This window comes from Paralichthys olivaceus, chromosome 9 (assembly GCF_024713975.1).
Source record: "Paralichthys olivaceus isolate ysfri-2021 chromosome 9, ASM2471397v2, whole genome shotgun sequence".
NCBI lineage: Eukaryota > Metazoa > Chordata > Actinopteri > Pleuronectiformes > Paralichthyidae > Paralichthys > Paralichthys olivaceus.
This window is the reverse complement of record NC_091101.1, coordinates 881,804-901,635: the sequence shown is the minus strand read 5'-3', so window position 1 is coordinate 901,635 and position 19,832 is coordinate 881,804. Positions and strand designations below refer to the sequence as shown.

Genomic DNA, 19,832 nt, shown 5'->3' with positions numbered 1-19,832 from the left:
AGCAAAACAAATCAAAAATAAAGAACCTGGGTGTTACTCAGGACTAGATTTTAATCCACACATAAACAATGTCACAAAGATTGCCTTTTATCATTTAAGAAACATTGCAAGAGTAAGACTGTACCTCACTTTGGAAACTGCCAAAAAGTTGATTCATGCTTTTATACTTTCTCGCCTGGACTACTGTAATGCACTATATTCAGGATTACCGAAAAAATCCATCGATTGCCTACAGCTTTTGCAAAATTCAGCAGCCATGGTTTTAATGAGAAATAGGAAAAGATTCCATATTACTTTTATTTTAGTGTCTTTACACTGGCTTCTAGCATCACTGAGGATTGATTTTAAAATTATTTTACTTGTTTTTAATTCTCTTAATGGTACAGCACCGTCATACATCTCTGACTGTTTATTGGAATATGTTACGAATCATTCCCTCAGGTCGTCTACAGCGGGCTTGCTCAATGTCCCCAAAACAAACTATAAAAGGTTTGGGGAAGCAGCAGGAAAGCTGTCTCAAAAGCCATCCTGCTGGGAAAGTAGATACAGTAAACACAAAGATCGATGTCATGAAGAAAAGCAGGAACTTGAAAGGTGCATAAAAATATCAAAAGAAATAGAGAAAACAACAACAATTTTCTTCTACAACTCCCAACATGCACTGAACTGTGCCTGTGGCCCCATATTTTTCTCATATTACTTCATGTAACTAAAGTCCATTGTTTGTGCTTCCATCTCTCTATCTCTCTCCCTCTCTCTCCAAATTTCACTACTAATACTACCACCATATTATGATTATGATGATGATGATAAACTGTTATTATTAATAATATAATTGCATCTCAATGTATCACTATTCATTATATTTATATTTTTATGACAACAACAGTCTCTCTCTCTCTCTCTCTCTCTCTTCTCTCCCCTCTTATCCACTCATCTCTCCTACAGAGACAGACAGCATTAAAGGCATCATTGTTGTGCTCAATTAGACCAAGATACAGCGAAAAAATTCATTAAAGGTTCAGTGTGTAAGATTTAGGTGAAAGGGAGCAGAAACTGAATACAAAGTAATCCTAGTGATGTTTTCCCTAGTGTGTTTTATCTAAATTGTACGATTGTTGTTTTCTTAGAATGAGCCATTTATATTTAAATACTTTATATTTACATGGGGAGCAGGCCCTCTCTACAGAGGCCACCATGTTTTTACAGTAGTAAAAACTGGACAAACTAAACGCCTCTTGAGTTTTTATGACAAGTGAAGGCTGCCACAGGTACTCTTTCATGTTTGGAATTCAGGAAGACTTTCTCATAAACCGTTCCTGGCAGAGGCCGTCTATCTCTCTATATATATTTCTTCTTATTAATCAGCTGATTGTGGGCATTTTGAATGGCCATTCAGATATTGCCACAATCTCATCCAGCCAGTAGTGCGGTTGTGATCAAATTTGAAATCCTTTCTCCTCTCTCCGGCAGTCAGCTGTCATTAGTGATCCGCTGCAACTCCCCTTCAACCCAATCTCCTCCGGTTTAATCCGAAGCCATGGTCCAGTCCAGCAGAGTCATTCATAATTATTTCTCCATCAACCCCTCTGATGCCGATGACATCACATAGGGGTCAAAATGCCAAAAGACTTAATTGCATAGAAATAAAAAAAAATATTCAACTGTCAAGTTAAAGTCTCTCCTGACTGAACTGTTTTCATATCCACCACTTGTTTCCAATCTTATTTCATTGTAGGGCTTTATGCAGCACATTGATTCCCTCTTACACTGGCATACACATATTGACAATCAACACATCTGTATGCTTAGACTGCAACACTCACGTTGCACAGTAGATTCCTCTTGCTCCAATGTGTTTTACAGACACACAGATCACTTTATAATGTTGAGGTAATTATAAAATTAAATATAAAACCATATCATACAAGTGGTAGATGAAGCTACCAGATATTCCATCACAGTGTATCATTCTGTTATTGTTTCCATCTTTTCAATCCCCCCTCCCTTTCTGCTTCTGTTGTGCAGTGACTTAAGTTTTTTTACAGTCATTTTGTGCCATACAGACTTGCATAGTGAAGATAAGGCTTACAGTGTACCATTCTTAATGCTGTCTTTACTCAGTAGCCATCACATTGTGCAATCATTTACTTCATTGAGATAAGTTGAAGCCAATTGTTGGACTGTAAGTTATACTACTGCAGGAAAAACAAATGCTCATCTTCCTGGAACAATATGTCAACACTGTGCTCATATAAAATAAATAAGATTTCATCTTTATGACTAATTATATTGACCAGTAATATCCGTTGAAACAAAGTATCATTTAACCCAATAACTATCTGGATGGTTTCTAATTTTTCGAAATGTATAAAACCTGTGATTGTGTAATGTGGGCACATGCCAGTCTTGGTGCCAGAAAATGATGCAAACTAGCTTTGAACTATCAACAAGTACAGTCTTTGTAGCACCCACTAGTGAATGCCACCTCCTGTACAGAGAGGGGCAATCTTGCACATACTCTTCTCAAACACAGTGTGATAAGTGGGATATGAAAAAGAATAAATAACTGTCAAAGAGACAGACAGACAAATAACAACACACTGAGATACACTTTCTTGATGAATCTATGTACACATGATATTTTTTATGATTGAGCGTGCACTCACTTACATACCTGCAGATTGTGGTCATGGCCAGACAAGTACAGAGTGACTCTGTATTTCTTCAGCAGGGGCCTCAGTCTGTTGACCAGACAGGATGTTGGTCCGTGATGGCCGATGGACCAGACAGGATAATGACCAGCCACCACAACATAGGCTGATCTGACACATGTCATACGTACTGGCACTTCAGTTAAAAGGCAACAACAGAGCAAAATGTAACTGTATCACATCTTAGAGAACAACCACAGTTCTGTCTCATTTGCTTCTGTTTCTGTATGTTAATTGAGAGTGGCATGATGATGCAGAAATCATTTGTATTTAGTGCCGTGCAAAAATATTATAATTAATAACATGCATAATACAATCATGCACATAGCAATGACTCCAAACATATAGCCTTATAAAGATTTATCAAGAACTATCTTCACAGATAAGAGAAACAAGTAGCTCTTCACATCATCAAGTTATTTTTTGACAGCATGACGTAACTGAGGAATGTTTTTTGAACAATGTTGCAGACCAACAAACACATTTTAATATAAGGTAAAGACAATGTGAGTACATCATTGGATTGATTGAAAGGAAAGATTTAATCTAAATCCCCCATTGAAAGGTAATCCACCCCAAAACCTAAATACTGTTCTATTTGCAATAACTTTAAGTCTTTTACATCCCTGTGGAGGAATGTTTGAACCATTGCCACTTTTTAAAATCCAGCACATAGGTTTTTGAGCATGAACTGTACATTCATGCTGTACTCTAAAGTCTTGCCACAGCATCATAACCGGGTTCAAGTTGAGAGCTAACATTTGGTGTTTGTCCTGATGCCTATGTAAGTACGTGCTCAGGACATTATGTGTTGCTCTACAAATTGTTTGGAGTGTCCAGGCAGTTGTATTGGCAGTTTGCTACTGCATGGCGTGAGTTTGGTTGCTTTGCAGCTTGTTTTTTCGAATTTAACTGTTGCTTGTGGGTATCGTTGTGTTATTGCGAAGTTGTGCTCTCCCTGTTGTTAAAAAAAATCCACTGTGTGTGTGTATGTGTGTGCAGAGGTGATAAAAGCACACACATTCTTTACTCAAGTAGAGGTACAGATACTTGTATTAAAAATAACTTGAGCTGAAGTTTAACCACTGTTTCGGCTTCTTTAACCAAGTAAAAGTATAAAAGTACAGGTTCTGAAATGTACTTTGACTTCTTTAACTGAACTACTCTTACTTCAAATAAAGTAAAAAACAATTCACTTAAACGGAGGGTTAAAGCAAAGATTTTTGAGCATGAAAAACTGTCCACAAGAAAATGAGTACAATGTATTGAATGAAGTATTTTCTTAAAAGGTCCAGTGTATAAGACTTAGGAGAAAGTGATCTATTGGCAAGAATTGAATATAAAATAATCCACCAGTGGGCAATCGTCAAAATTGTACAGATTGAACAGAATGGGCCCTGCTAGATGTAAATACTTTATATTTACATCAGGAGCGCGTCCAAACTGGACAAACTAAAGCTTTTGAGTTTTTATGTCAGCTGAAGTTCACCACAGGTTCTACTTCCCACCTCTGAGAGTGTTTATGTACATATGATATTCATTAGCGATATTCACTGCCACTAGATGTCGCACTAGCAGCAGTATCTCAAACCATAGCAAATGTGGAGGTAATCCTGTAATTCTCCATTTACTTTAATTAAATCTCAATAGGTATATGTTTATATCAGTGATGTAAGTGTGGATATTTCAGTAGATAAGATGCATGGTGCTAAAAAGGGAACCTTTTTATTAAGAGCACCTGCTAAGATGCAAAAATTAGACTTTTTTTCGTTTAATTTTTTCTTTGCCCAAACAACACCTAGCATAATATAAGGAGATTCACTTGGGGGTTGGGGGTTTACAGATAGCAAGTGGCTGATCCCTTATTCAGTAGAACATGTACTTGTACAATGTAACTTGTACAATGCTCAATGATATAGATATCCATTTCAGATTTCTGCAACATACTTTGTAATTTTATCCATAATTGATTATGAAAATAAATCCAGTTTATCATTTGTGATATTTGACAATTTGATTCTGACTGATCATAATTCAAGGTCAGCTTTAATTTACCTCAATTCAAGATACTTTAAATTAAGTTTAAAGTGAGAATGTCATCGTAGAAATCCTGAACTTGAATTGTGACTAATGAAGCATTGTGTTAGTTCATGCAAGGACACAGAGTCATGTGCTCAGCTACCGATAGGTTTATGGGTGCTCGTCAGTCACCCACCAATCACAGCCCATTCTCTCACCAAAGTGGTCTCTTTAAATACAACCTCATCCTCACTGATCCCTGCTCAGCTATAATACTTTTAGCACTGTAATGGAAATGTTACATTTGTGTATGTATAATTGCATGAGCAGACATGTACTGTATGTCGAGGACTGACCAAATGGTTGACCAAATTGTTAATCGAAAAGGGCAACTTTAAGGTTTACGATGGTGGCTTAAGAGACTTGAGTTTTATGGCCTTGAGAAACCACAACTTTATGGTATCTTTTAGTATCTCTGATTGGGATCAAACAACTGGGTTCTCACAGGGGGGGTCATCCACAGAACATGTAAACAAAAGCACAGGATGTCTCCTCCACTGAGAGAAACTACAGGAGGGTAATAAATACCTTTGCATGCTTAGTGGAAAGGGGCTGCGAGTTGTAAGAACACAGATTCTCCTAAGTTCTGTGCTCATTTGTGCATGTCGTTCAGGTGATGTGTACTGATGAGTCCATCTGCAGATGCTGAATTAAACTTACAAAATAAGTGTTTGACTTTGTGCTTGTTTCACAGAAATTTCCACCACAATTTTGGCGTTGTCGGCAGGATCACTCGTGTGAGAGGACACTCTGGATCTCAGGGATGAAAGGTAAAACTGCGCAGGTAGTCTGGGTCTCTGACCTCACCCTCCCTGACAAAAGAGGGTAGAGACGTGAGGGCCTGATGCCTGAGAACCAAAGAGTGCTCTCACTGCTGTAATCTGGGGGACCAAGTAGCACAGAGACACTGTCTTTCTGGGAAGACAAATTCAGAAGGGAAACGATTCTCTCACTGGGTGAGTGACCGACGTGTCTGCATGGCGTGGTTTGGAACCGATGTAGAATCAAGGAAGCTTCAGGTGGTCTTGGAGATCACGGAGTTAATTGGGTTAACTAAGGAATAGAGAATAAGCCTGTTGGTGATCTTGGAGATCACGTAGTTAACTGGGTTAACTGAAGAGTATTGGAATAAACATGCTGGTGATCTAAGAGGAGGTCACAGAGTTAAGGAGTATATATATATATGGAGTGTTTGTTGATTTAATACACTTGTTATATTGGGTTCTGAAGTCGGGCTCATGATTTAACAAACTATGATATTATATAGGTAATAGAGTTTTGCACCAGAGATGTGGCTAGGACTGGAGGACTGAGACCTGAGCCAGGATTATATCGACGCTGCGGTCAATCTGCTTTAAGCAGACAGGGGAAAAAAAGAGAGAGAGAGGAGTTCTCAACTGCCAAAGGTAAGTAAAGGTAAGTAAATTTAAGTATATTAGGGGCATCATTGGCTTTTTGACGTTATTAACAAAGAATTCAATCCTAAAATAAAAAATAAATAAAAAACAAATTTTAAGAAAAGTAAATTAGAAATAATTTGGGAATTTCTAATGTTTTTCCCATATCAGCATAACTTTGGTCCTCCAAATGTTGTATTTTGTTGAACAAATGGGATTGAAAGTTTTAGAACTTTGGACCAAAAGGAGGGGAAAAGACATGTGATCTCAATAATAATAATGATTTAAACAGATGTTAAGAAGTAAATCACAAAATATTTATGCAGTGATAAATGCAATTAGGAGTGTTGAGCTCCTTCCTGATTAGACTTTATCATTGTCAGACATACACCAAAAGTAGGGACATCTTTTGGATGTGATTGATGAAGGATCAAAGATCAAATGGCAAGGTCACTAGTACCTCACAAAGCACACTTCTTGCCTTGTATATGCATTATATATCCAAAATGCCTTCAGGGAATTCTTTCATATTTGGCACAAACATTCACATGAATTTGGATTTCATTTTGGTAGCCAAATGTCACAGTGTTCTCACAAAGTATGTAAATATTTTTCCTTAAATTGATATCTAAAGATCAGCTCATGGGAATGTCGTCAAACTTGGTAAAAACATTAACTTCAACTCAAAGATGAAGGATTTTATTCCCTTCGAAGTTAAAGGTCAGAGTTACCTCACGTCACTGTGAATGTGATATGTTAGGACTGTCAGTAGGGAATTTCATTATATCTGGTAACTTGGACTGCTTGAGGGAATTTCTTATCAACGTTACATGAGTTGTCACTTGGATTTCAGCCCTCTAGCTGGTCAGGGGCCTAAACAGGGCTCGCAGCCTCTTGGTTCTGGAGATTTTTGGGAAAATTACGATCCCTTTCGGGGCCTTCCCAGGGGCCTAGGAGCCCCAAATTTGACCCACTGGTCACAAGGGGCTCTTTGAGCCTGCATTACCGATTTTCACCAAAACCGCAGAAGGGCCCAGGTGACCTTTGTGACCTTTGGTATCAATTAAGCCCATTTCTAAGGGCTCCATTTTCATAGCCATACAGAGTACATATGGGTATGAGAGGGAAGAATGTTGATCGGGGGGCCTAATGATCGCAAAGGTGTAACTTTCAAACAGTTTGAGGCTTTTTTGGCTGAAATGAGGGCCCAGCATATACTAGGCATTGATAATGGGCTTTACACTAACTTCTGATTCCCCTTTCATTATAGATTGCAATTTGACGGGCCTCCAGCAAATGCCAGAAAGCACGTAGAGCTTTGAAACCGCAACAGGAGCCGTCTTTACAGAAAGCCCATCCACCTAGTTCGGCCTGGTGTCCGCAGGTGCGAAAGAAGAAAAGTTGTGCCTGGTTGAATTAGGCAGTCAGACAGGTTCTGACACTTGTTGCTTTTGTGACACAAGGAATATTGTGCTTCACCAGCAAGTTAGCTGAAGTAGCAGAGTAACATTACATTTCTCATATTCTAATACTTGAGCATATTCATGTTATGGTTATAATGTTTACTGTCAGTTGCAGCAGTTAGAGAACAGTATTTTTGTGTATTCTTGTGTTTTATGTTCAACAAGTTATTCTAACACCAGCAACAGAAGAGCAGGTGTAGTTACCAGAGGGATCCAGCAGAGGGAGCATGTAGCTTTTGAGGATTGTAAGAGACACCTCGCTTACTCCCTTCAGTCATAATGCACATGATTTGAGAAATGTTTGTGTCCATGTATCGTTCATTCAAATACTCCCTTTTTCAGGTATGAGTTCCTCATAGTAATGGTTAATATTTACCAGTGTGTTAGGTGAATGTGTATATGTGCTCAGGAAACTCAGCCCACAGTTATAGGTTGGTGTGTGCGTAATATGAAATGGAAAATATGTTCATGAAAGAAAAAAAACATATTGTTTTTGTACAGTTTACTGAATATATTGCAATACTACTGCTCAATTAATTATTGTTATTATTATCCCATCACCTATTCAATTCAATTCAATTTTTTTTGTATAGCGCCAAATCATAATATACATTATCTCAAGGAACTTTACATAGAAGGTCAAGACCTTCAAATCTTGTTTAATATAAAGAAACCTAACAGTTCCCACAATGAGCAAGCACTTTGGTGACTGTGAAGAGTAAAAACTCCCTCACTTACAGGGAGACACCTCTAGCAGAACCAGGTTCAATGTGGAGAGACAGAGAGAAGTGGAGAAGTGCTCTGTGGATCATAGGAGTTTCCCCTTCAGTCTAGACCTATAGCAGCTTAAGGGATGGTTCAGGACTCACCTGATCAAGCAAGGCATTATCAAAAAGGAATGTTTTAAGTTTAACCGTAAATGCACAGAAGTTGTCTGCCTGGTAGCTGAATGCTCTACCTCCTGTTCTACTCTTACAGACTCTTGGAACCACAAGAGAGCCTGTGTTTTAGGAATGAAAACACCTACTGTAGATGCTTGAGAGAGAGTCTGAGCCAGGGACAGTAAATATGGTTGAGGTTCCAACAATAAGGTGAGTAATAAAAAATGTGATACCTTACAATATACTGTGGTGTTAACTGTGTTCTGAGAATGTTTTTGAAATCTGTGGGGATTTATGTAGATAACATTTATTTGACAACTTGTACCATTTCTATTTGGGGGGGCAATTTCACGGCTATGCTCAGTATCAAATTCTAAATCCACATCAAAACATTGAGGAGTAAATAAATATGAAAAGATGAGGAGGGAGGTTGATTTTCATGTGATTTTTATTGTGTTGTAGACTGGTTTGTTTTAAATGTCCCCCAGGCAAAATGGAACATGCGTAACTTGTAGTGACTACAGTATCAGTATAGTGCCTGGAAAAGATAATTTTGGATACATACCTCGAGCTGCAACTGACACAGAAAGTAATGCATGTAAGACACATTGTCATCATCCACAGGGTCTCCTCCTGTGTCCTTTCACCTCCCCTCTATAATGTGTATACTGATGACTGCCGCAGCTGGCATGACAACAGATTACTTTTCAAATTTGCTGATGACTCTGTGACAGTCAGTCTCCTCCATGCAGATGAGAACAACCATGGTCCCATTGTGGATTGTGAATCTGTATTGGTGTGACTGTGCATTTTTACTACTAAATGTGACAAAAACCAAGGACATAAGTTTTAGGCATCAGTCCTCAAACTCTTAGAATACTATCATCAAGGGACATGTGGTAGACTTTGTAGAGAACTACAAGTACCTTGGGATGATTATTAACTATGATCTCTCTGATGTTCCTGATGATGGCTGTTTGTATTACAGATAGCAAGTGGCTGATCCCTTATTCAGTAGAACATGTACTTGCACAATGTAACTTGTACAATGCTCAATGATATAGATATCCATTTCAGATTTCTGCAACATACTTTGTAATTGTATCCATAATTAATTATGAAAATAAATCCAGTTTATGATTTGTGATATATGACAATTTGATTCTGACTGATCATAATTCAAGGTCAGCTTTAATTTGCCTCAATTCAAGATACTTTAAATTAAGTTTAAAGTGAGAATGTCATAGTAGAAATCCTGAACTTGAATTGTGACTAATGAAGCATTGTGTTAGTTCATGCAGAACACAGAGTCATGTGCTCAGCTACCGATAGGTTTATGGGTGCTCGTCAGTCACCCACCAATCACAGCCCATTCTCTCACCAAAGTGGTCTCTTTAAATAAGACCTCATCCTCACTGATCCCTGCTCAGCTCTAACACTTTTAGCACTGTAGTGGAAATGTTACATTTTTGTATGTATAATTGCATGAGCAAAGATGTATGTGGAGGACTGACCAAATGGTTTATATAGGGGCATCATTGGCTTTTTGACGTTATTAACAAAGAATTCAATCCTAAAATAAAAAATAAATAAAAAACAAATTTTAAGAAAAGTAAATTAGAAATAATTTGGGAATTTCTAATGTTTTTCCCATATCAGCATAACTTTGGTCCTCCAAATTTTGTATTTTGTTGAACAAATGGGATTGAAAGTTTTAGAACTTTGGACCAAAAGGGGTTATAGGAGGGGAAAAGACATGTGATCTCAATAATAATAATGATGATTTAAACAGATGTTAAGAAGTAAATCACAAAATATTTATGCAGTGATAAATGCAATTAGGAGTGTTGAGCTCCTTCCTGATTAGACTTTATCATTGTCAGACATACACCAAAAGTAGGGACATCTTTTGGATGTGATTGATGAAGGATCAAAGATCAAATGGCAAGGTCACTAGCACCTCACAAAGCACACTTCTTGCCTTGTATATGCAATATATATCCAAAATGCCTTCAGGGAATTCTTTCATATTTGGCACAAACATTCACATGAATTTGGATTTCATTTTGGTAGCCAAATGTCACAGTGTTCTCACAAAGTATGTAAATATTTTTCCTTAAATTGATATCTAAAGATCAGCTCATGGGAATGTCGTCAAACTTGGTAAAAACATTAACTTAAACTCAAAGATGAAGGATTTTATTCCCTTCGAAGTTAAAGGTCAGAGTTACCTCACGTCACTGTGAATGTGATATATTAGGACTGTCAGTAGGGAATTTCATTATATCTGGTAACTTGGACTCACTGCTTGAGGGAATTCCTTCTCAATGGAGTCACTTGGACTCAAACAAATTAAAGTGGTCAAGGGTCAAGGTTCACAGTGACCTTATATGAATTTAGTCTTAGTAATGTTTAGAGGGGGGGTTTACCTTTTAAGGACTTTTTTGGGTTCATATTTTTGCCATAATGAAAATTGAGCTGCCTTTCACTTTCTCAAAAAATTTTCGTAAAAAAAATTGAAATATTATAAACAAATAGTGGGCATCATCCTGAACGAGGATGAGGTGAAGATTCTAAGTCAGCTCTTAAGGATTTTTTTTTTTAGGTAAAAAAAAGACCTATCCTAACACATAATAGGAGAAGGTTATGGATGCCATAATTAAAATTTAACTGACTTTCCATAAAGTTGTGGTTTCTCAAGGCCATAAAACTCAAGTCTCTTAAGCCACCATCGTAAACCTTAAAGTTGCCCTTTTAGATTAACAATTTGGTCAACCATTTGGTCAGTCCTCAACATACAGTACATGTCTGCTCATGCAATTATACATACACAAATGTAACATTTCCATTACAGTGCTAAAAATGTTATAGCTGAGCAGGGATCAGTGAGGATGAGGTTGTATTTAAAGGGACCGCTTTGGTGAGAGAATGGGCTGTGATTGGTGAGTGACTGACGAGCACCCATGAACCTATCGGTAGCTGAGCACATGACTCTGTGTCCTGCATGATATAACATGTCCATGTTCCATGCTGTTTATTTAAAAATAATTTACTTGTCTTCTTGTACAATACTCAATGATATAGATATCCATTCCAGATTTCTGCAACATACTTTGTAATTTTATCCATAATAAATTATGTAAATAAATCCAGTTTATGATTTGTGATATATGACAATTTGATTGTGACTGATCATAATTCAAGGTCAGCTTTAATTTGCCTCAATTTGAGATACCTTAAATTAAGTTTAAAGTGAGAATGTCACTGTGGAAATCCTGAACCGATAGGTTCATGGGTGCTCATCAGTCACTCACCAATCACAGCCCATTCTCTCACCAAAGCGGTCCCTTTAAATAAGACCTCATCCTCACTGATCCCTGCTCAGCTATAACACTTTTAGCACTGTAATGGAAATGTTACATTTGTGTATGTATAATTGCATGAGCAAAGATATATGTGGAGGACTGACCAAATGGTTGACCAAATTGTTCATCTAAAAGGGCAACTTTAAGGTTTACGATGGTGGCTTACTGACTGACTCCCAGCAGACCTCAGTTTACACACTGTCTCCTTCCATTAGACAGACAATCCCCATTCCCGCAGCTTGTCAATATTATTCAAAGGTTTATTGTAAAGTTGTTTAATGTTGTAAATAGATATTTAAGGACCCGTGACTTGCCAATTCATTTACATGAAATACTAAGATGACCACATCCTCTCTTAGAGGATGCAGGCTTATGCTCCTGGTAAATATGCCATAAGTAACAAGTTTGCAAAACAGGAAGTGCTGGATGACGCCCAGCCTCACAGACCTTTGTCTTTGACATTTCCTCAATAGAATAACTTCAAATAAAGTAAAAAACAATTCACTTAAACGGAGGGTTAAAGCAAAGATTTTTGAGCATGAAAAACTGTCCACAAGAAAATGAGTACAATGTATTGAATGAAGTATTTTCGTAAAAGGTCCAGTGTATAAGACTTAGGAGAAAGTGATCTATTGGCAAGAATTGAATATAAAATAATCCACCTCACAAAGCACACTTCTTGCCTTGTATATGCAATATATATCCAAAATGCCTTCAGGGAATTCTTTCATATTTGGCACAAACATTCACATGAATTTGGATTTCATTTTGGTAGCCAAATGTCACAGTGTTCTCACAAAGTATGTAAATATTTTTCCTTAAATTGATATCTAAAGATCAGCTCATGGGAATGTCGTCAAACTTGGTAAAAACATTAACTTCAACTCAAAGATGAAGGATTTTATTCCCTTCGAAGTTAAAGGTCAGAGTTACCTCACGTCACTGTGAATGTGATATATTAGGACTGTCAGTAGGGAATTTCATTATATCTGGTAACTTGGACTCACTGCTTGAGGGAATTCCTTCTCAATGGAGTCACTTGGACTCAAACAAATTAAAGTGGTCAAGGGTCAAGGTTCACAGTGACCTTATATGAATTTAGTCTTAGTAATGTTTAGAGGGGGGGTTTACCTTTTAAGGACTTTTTTGGGTTCATATTTTTGCCATAATGAAAATTGAGCTGCCTTTCACTTTCTCAAAAAATTTTCGTAAAAAAAATTGAAATATTATAAACAAATAGTGGGCATCATCCTGAACGAGGATGAGGTGAAGATTCTAAGTCAGCTCTTAAGGATTTTTTTTTTTAGGTAAAAAAAAGACCTATCCTAACACATAATAGGAGAAGGTTATGGATGCCATAATTAAAATTTAACTGACTTTCCATAAAGTTGTGGTTTCTCAAGGCCATAAAACTCAAGTCTCTTAAGCCACCATCGTAAACCTTAAAGTTGCCCTTTTAGATTAACAATTTGGTCAACCATTTGGTCAGTCCTCAACATACAGTACATGTCTGCTCATGCAATTATACATACACAAATGTAACATTTCCATTACAGTGCTAAAAGTGTTATAGCTGAGCAGGGATCAGTGAGGATGAGGTTGTATTTAAAGGGACCGCTTTGGTGAGAGAATGGGCTGTGATTGGTGAGTGACTGACGAGCACCCATGAACCTATCGGTAGCTGAGCACATGACTCTGTGTCCTGCATGATATAACATGTCCATGTTCCATGCTGTTTATTTAAAAATAATTTACTTGTCTTCTTGTACAATACTCAATGATATAGATATCCATTCCAGATTTCTGCAACATACTTTGTAATTTTATCCATAATTAATTATGTAAATAAATCCAGTTTATGATTTGTGATATATGACAATTTGATTGTGACTGATCATAATTCAAGGTCAGCTTTAATTTTCCTCAATTTGAGATACCTTAAATTAAGTTTAAAGTGAGAATGTCACTGTGGAAATCCTGAACCGATAGGTTCATGGGTGCTCATCAGTCACTCACCAATCACAGCCCATTCTCTCACCAAAGCGGTCCCTTTAAATAAGACCTCATCCTCACTGATCCCTGCTCAGCTATAACACTTTTAGCACTGTAATGGAAATGTTACATTTGTGTATGTATAATTGCATGAGCAAAGATATATGTGGAGGACTGACCAAATGGTTGACCAAATTGTTCATCTAAAAGGGCAACTTTAAGGTTTACGATGGTGGCTTACTGACTGACTCCCAGCAGACCTCAGTTTACACACTGTCTCCTTCCATTAGACAGACAATCCCCATTCCCGCAGCTTGTCAATATTATTCAAAGGTTTATTGTAAAGTTGTTTAATGTTGTAAATAGATATTTAAGGACCCGTGACTTGCCAATTCATTTACATGAAATACTAAGATGACCACATCCTCTCTTAGAGGATGCAGGCTTATGCTCCTGGTAAATATGCCATAAGTAACAAGTTTACAAAACAGGAAGTACTGGATGACGCCCAGCCTCACAGACCTTTGTCTTTGACATTTCCTCAATAGAATAACAGAAGAAATTTGAATATCCTTTTATCTTTCAACAACATAAAAAGAGAGGATGGCACAGTGTTAAATAAACATCTGCCCCCAGCTGGTAAATTTAAAGAGAACAATTAATCCTGATGACTTTGTGAGAATTATGGTGTTAGGTATCGATCTTCACATTTTATCGGAGGTGATCATTTTTGTCAGTGAATAATTACTTAAGAAAGAGTAATTGTTTTCTTATTGTCTTGAACTCTCCCTCAGCTCTCTCTCTTTCCAATTCATGTCCATCACTGTGGTGTAAAGGCAATATCATTATTAACTGAACATAATAACAAATCCATGTTGCTGTTTAAACTCTGCAATAAATCTGCAGAAAGAGCATGGCCAGTGTAGTTCACCTAGTTCATTGCCATTGCAGGACTTTTTAAAATCCAGCACATAGGTTTTTGAGCATGAACTGTACATTCATGCTGTACTCTAAAGTCTTGCCACAGCATCATAACCGGGTTCAAGTTGAGAGCCAACATTTGGTGTTTGTCCTGATGCCTATGTAATTACGTGCTCAGGACATTATGTGTTGCTCTACAAATTGTTTGGAGTGTCCAGGCAGTTGTATTGGCAGTTTGCTACTGCATGGCGTGAGTTTGGTTGCTTTGCAGCTTGTTTTTTCGAATTTAACTGTTGCTTGTGGGTATCGTTGTGTTATTGCGAAGTTGTGGTCTCCCTGTTGTTAAAAAAAAATCCACTGTGTGTGTGTATGTGTGTGCAGAGGTGATAAAAGCACACACATTCTTTACTCAAGTAGAGGTACAGATACTTGTATTAAAAATAACTTGAGCTGAAGTTTAACCACTGTTTCGGCTTCTTTAACCAAGTAAAAGTATAAAAGTACAGGTTCTGAAATGTACTTTGACTTCTTTAACTGAACTACTCTTACTTCAAATAAAGTAAAAAACAATTCACTTAAACGGAGGGTTAAAGCAAAGATTTTTGAGCATGAAAAACTGTCCACAAGAAAATGAGTACAATGTATTGAATGAAGTATTTTCTTAAAAGGTCCAGTGTATAAGACTTAGGAGAAAGTGATCTATTGGCAAGAATTGAATATAAAATAATCCACCAGTGGGCAATCGTCAAAATTGTACAGATTGAACAGAATGGGCCCTGCTAGATGTAAATACTTTATATTTACATCAGGAGCGCGTCCAAACTGGACAAACTAAAGCTTTTGAGTTTTTATGTCAGCTGAAGTTCACCACAGGTTCTACTTCCCACCTCTGAGAGTGTTTATGTACATATGATATTCATTAGCGATATTCACTGCCACTAGATGTCGCACTAGCAGCAGTATCTCAAACCATAGCAAATGTGGAGGTAATCCTGTAATTCTCCATTTACTTTAATTAAATCTCAATAGGTATATGTTTATATCAGTGATGTAAGTGTGGATATTTCAGTGGATAAGATGCATGGTGCTAAAAAGGGAACCTTTTTATTAAGAGCACCTGCTAAAATGCAAAAATTAGACTTTTTTTCTTTTAATTTTTTCTTTGCCCAAACAACACCTAGCATAATATAAGGAGATTCACTTGGGGGTTGGGGGTTTACAGATAGCAAGTGGCTGATCCCTTATTCAGTAGAACATGTACTTGTACAATGTAACTTGTACAATGCTCAATGATATAGATATCCATTTCAGATTTCTGCAACATACTTTGTAAGTTTATCCATAATTAATTATGAAAATAAATCCAGTTTATGATTTGTGATATATGACAATTTGATTGTGACTGATCATAATTCAAGGTCAGCTTTAATTTGCCTCAATTCAAGATACTTTAAATGAGGTTTAAAGTGAGAATGTCATCGTAGAAATCCTGAACTTGAATTGTGACTAATGAAGCATTGTGTTAGTTCATGCAGGACACAGAGTCATGTGCTCAGCTACCGATAGGTTTATGGGTGCTCGTCAGTCACCCACCAATCACAGCCCATTCTCTCACCAAAGTGGTCTATTTAAATACGACCTCATCCTCACTGATCCCTGCTCAGCTCTAACACTTTTAGCACTGTAATGGAAATGTTACATTTTTGTATGTATAATTGCATGAGCAAAGATGTATGTGGAGGACTGACCAAATGGTTGACCAAATTGTTAATCGAAAAGGGCAACTTTAAGGTTTACGATGGTGGCTTAAGAGACTTGAGTTTTATGGCCTTGAGAAACCACAACTTTATGGTATCTTTTAGTATCTCTGATTGGGATCAAACAACTGGGTTCTCACAGGGGGGGTCATCCACAGAACATGTAAACAAAAGGACAGGATGTCTCCTCCACTGAGTGAAACTACAGAAGGGTAATATATATACCTTTGCATGCTTAGTGGGAGGGGGCTGTGAGTTATAAGAACATAGATTCTCCTATGTTCTTTGCTCATTTGTGCATGTCAATCAGGTGATGTGTATTAATGAGTCCATCTGCAGATGCTGAATTAAACTTACAGAAAGAAGTGTTTGACTTTGTGCTTGTTTCACAGAAATTGCCACCACAGCACAGAGTACAAACACGGTTGTGGTAAATCATCTTAACCAAAGTACCTTGCCTGCTACGCCCACTGGGGGGTTCTGCATATGTTCCCTGTTTTTATCTTAGCACGCTGCTCAGCTAACCAGGGAACATCCAAAGAATGGAGCCTTCAGCGCCAATCATAACTGTGTCCCCATTTGCAACAAATGGGTAAATCATAACAAAGGGTTCCTGACTGAACTCGGAATTAAATGGTTAATATCTGAAACTATAATAGTTCAACTGAATTGTAGAAATCTAATGTTATTTTAATGCTACCATTACCTGTCTTGACATGTACTGTAGATGCTTGAGAGAGTGTCTGAGCCAGGGACAGTAGACATCACTGAGGTTCCATCAATAAGGTGAGTATTGAAACACATGATATTTTACAATATACTGTGATGTAGATTCTCAGAAAGTTACAGAAATTTGTGGGGAAAAATTGTTTGCAGATGCTATGAATGTCATGTTAATTTCTGACACTCAGTTCACATTTATAGAGTTGGCTCGTTTTGTCAAGAAATCATCCATGTAAAATAAAAGAACATGGAACAAATTATTACTCATGTATTCCTATAATTATTTCTTTACAATTGTCACATTCAGTATGGCCACAGGCATTATGTTTTCAAGTTGTTTATCCATCTGTCTGTCCCATTCATGTGAATGCGATATCTCATGAACAACTACGTTGTGTTAGTCAAAGGTCAAAAGGTCAAGCTCACATGACTTTGCATTGTTTTGAATACAATTTATCAAGATTGTCCAAAGGAAATATCATTACATGTGGCACAAACATTCGTTTGGACTCAATGATGACTTGAATAGAATTCAGTTGTCAAAGATCAAATGGCAAGGTCACTAGGACCTCACAAAGCACACTACTTGCCTTGTAAATGCATTATATCCGAAATGCCTTCAGGGAATTCTTTCACATTCACATGAATTTGGGTTTCATTTTGGTAGCCAAATGTCACAGTGTTCTCACAAAGTATGTAAATATTTTTCCTTAAATTGATATCTAAAGATCAGCTCATGGGAATGTCGTCAAACTTGGTAAAAATATTAACTTCAATTCAAAGATGAAGGATTTTATTCCCTTCGAAGTTAAAGGTCAGAGTAACGTCACTGTGAATGTGATATGTTAGGACTGTCAGTAGGGAATTTCATTATATCTGGTAACTTGGACTGCTTGAGGGAATTTCTTGAGATTATATCAAAGAATAAAGTGATTGAACAGAGTAAGGTATTGAGATGAATCGCATATGATTCAGACTTCACACCAAACACAGCAGATAGTAGATTCAGTAGATGGGATGCGGGACCAAAAATATTTTGTGAACTTTTTAAAAAGAAGACCATCAAAAGTTTTCAGGATCTAAAAAATCGGTATGGATTAAACAATCAAGATTTATACAGATATCTACAGATGCGGCATTATATGGAGAAAACTATAAAAAAGTTTAATTCAGATGAGCCTGAGTCAGGAATCATTAAGTTATTCATCTCAGCATATGATTCAGACCAGGGAAAGAAACTAATCACAAAACTATATTAAGAAGTCGAAAGATTAAAGGGTAACAATATGACATATATAAAAGAAAAGTGGGGAAAAGAGGCTGGGTGGCAGTTATCAGAGGAGGAATGGGACAAGGTAAATGAAGGACAGTGGAAAACAACATGCTCCCTCTCATGGAGAGAATATGGTTGGAAGAACATTGTAAGATACTTTATTACACCAACACAACAGAAATCTCAAGACACACAACGTTGGAGACTGTGTGGGGAAAATAAGGCCAACCATTTTCATATCTTTTGGGGATGCCCTTGTATTATACCTTTTTGGCAAGAGTTAAAGAAGAGTATGGAAACAATTCTGAAAGTGCAAATTCCACTTTCAATTGAAGTTTTATATTTGGGAAAAGAGAACCAGGAGATTAAATACATATTTCGAATAATGGTGGTGGTGGCTAAAAAGGCCATCACCAGAAAATGGCTAAAAAAAGATCCACCAAAAAGAGAGGATTATATATAGAATGGAGAAGCTGACTTTCTCAGCTAGACTAAAATCAGAAACTTTTAAAAACTACTGGGAAAACTGGATTGATTTTGTGTCTCCATTGAGAGCAGACTTTGTGCAATAAGGACAGTGTGTATTGCAGAGTGTTGACCCCCTTGGTTCAGGCTACAAACTTGTTTATTGTTCATTTATTTATTTGATATGTTTACCCCAATCAGGAGACAAGGAACAATGCAGGAGAGGTGTGAAAATAAGGACAAGAGTGAAAAAGCGGTTCATTTTACTTCACATTTACTCTACTGTAACTTTACTTGAGAATTCATGTCCAATTATGTCTCTGCTCTGCGGTGGACAAGCATAAGAATGTTTTATACTGTTGTAAAATTATACAGATTATGTAAAATATTGATTGAATATTGATATTTCGAATCAATAAAAAAGATAATTTAAAAAAAAAAGCTCTGGGTGTTGCAGGTCAAAAGATCAAATTTAGGGCCTTTTGGGTTCAAATGCCTGGTTAGGGTAACTACACATGCTCTTACTGCTGCTGGTGTTAGAATAACTTTTTGAACATAAAAACACAAGAATAAACAAAAATACTGTTCTCTAAGTGCTGCAACTGACAGTAAACATTACAACCATAACATGAATATGCTCTAGTATTAGAATAAGAGAAATTAAATGTTACTCTGCTACTTCAGCTAACTTGCGGGTAAAGCACAATATTCCATGTGTCACAAAAAGCAACAAGTGTCAGAACCTGTCTGACTGCCTAATTCAACCAGGCACAACTTATTTTCTTTCGCGCCTGCGGACACC

At 37.1% G+C, this 19,832-nt stretch overlaps 1 long non-coding RNA gene across 1 annotated transcript in view; it reads right to left on the bottom strand.

The window, feature by feature from the left end:
* Window positions 1-19,832, bottom strand: part of LOC138411432 (uncharacterized) — a 79,505-nt gene that overhangs the window by 38,875 nt on the left and 20,798 nt on the right. The window lies entirely within an intron of this gene.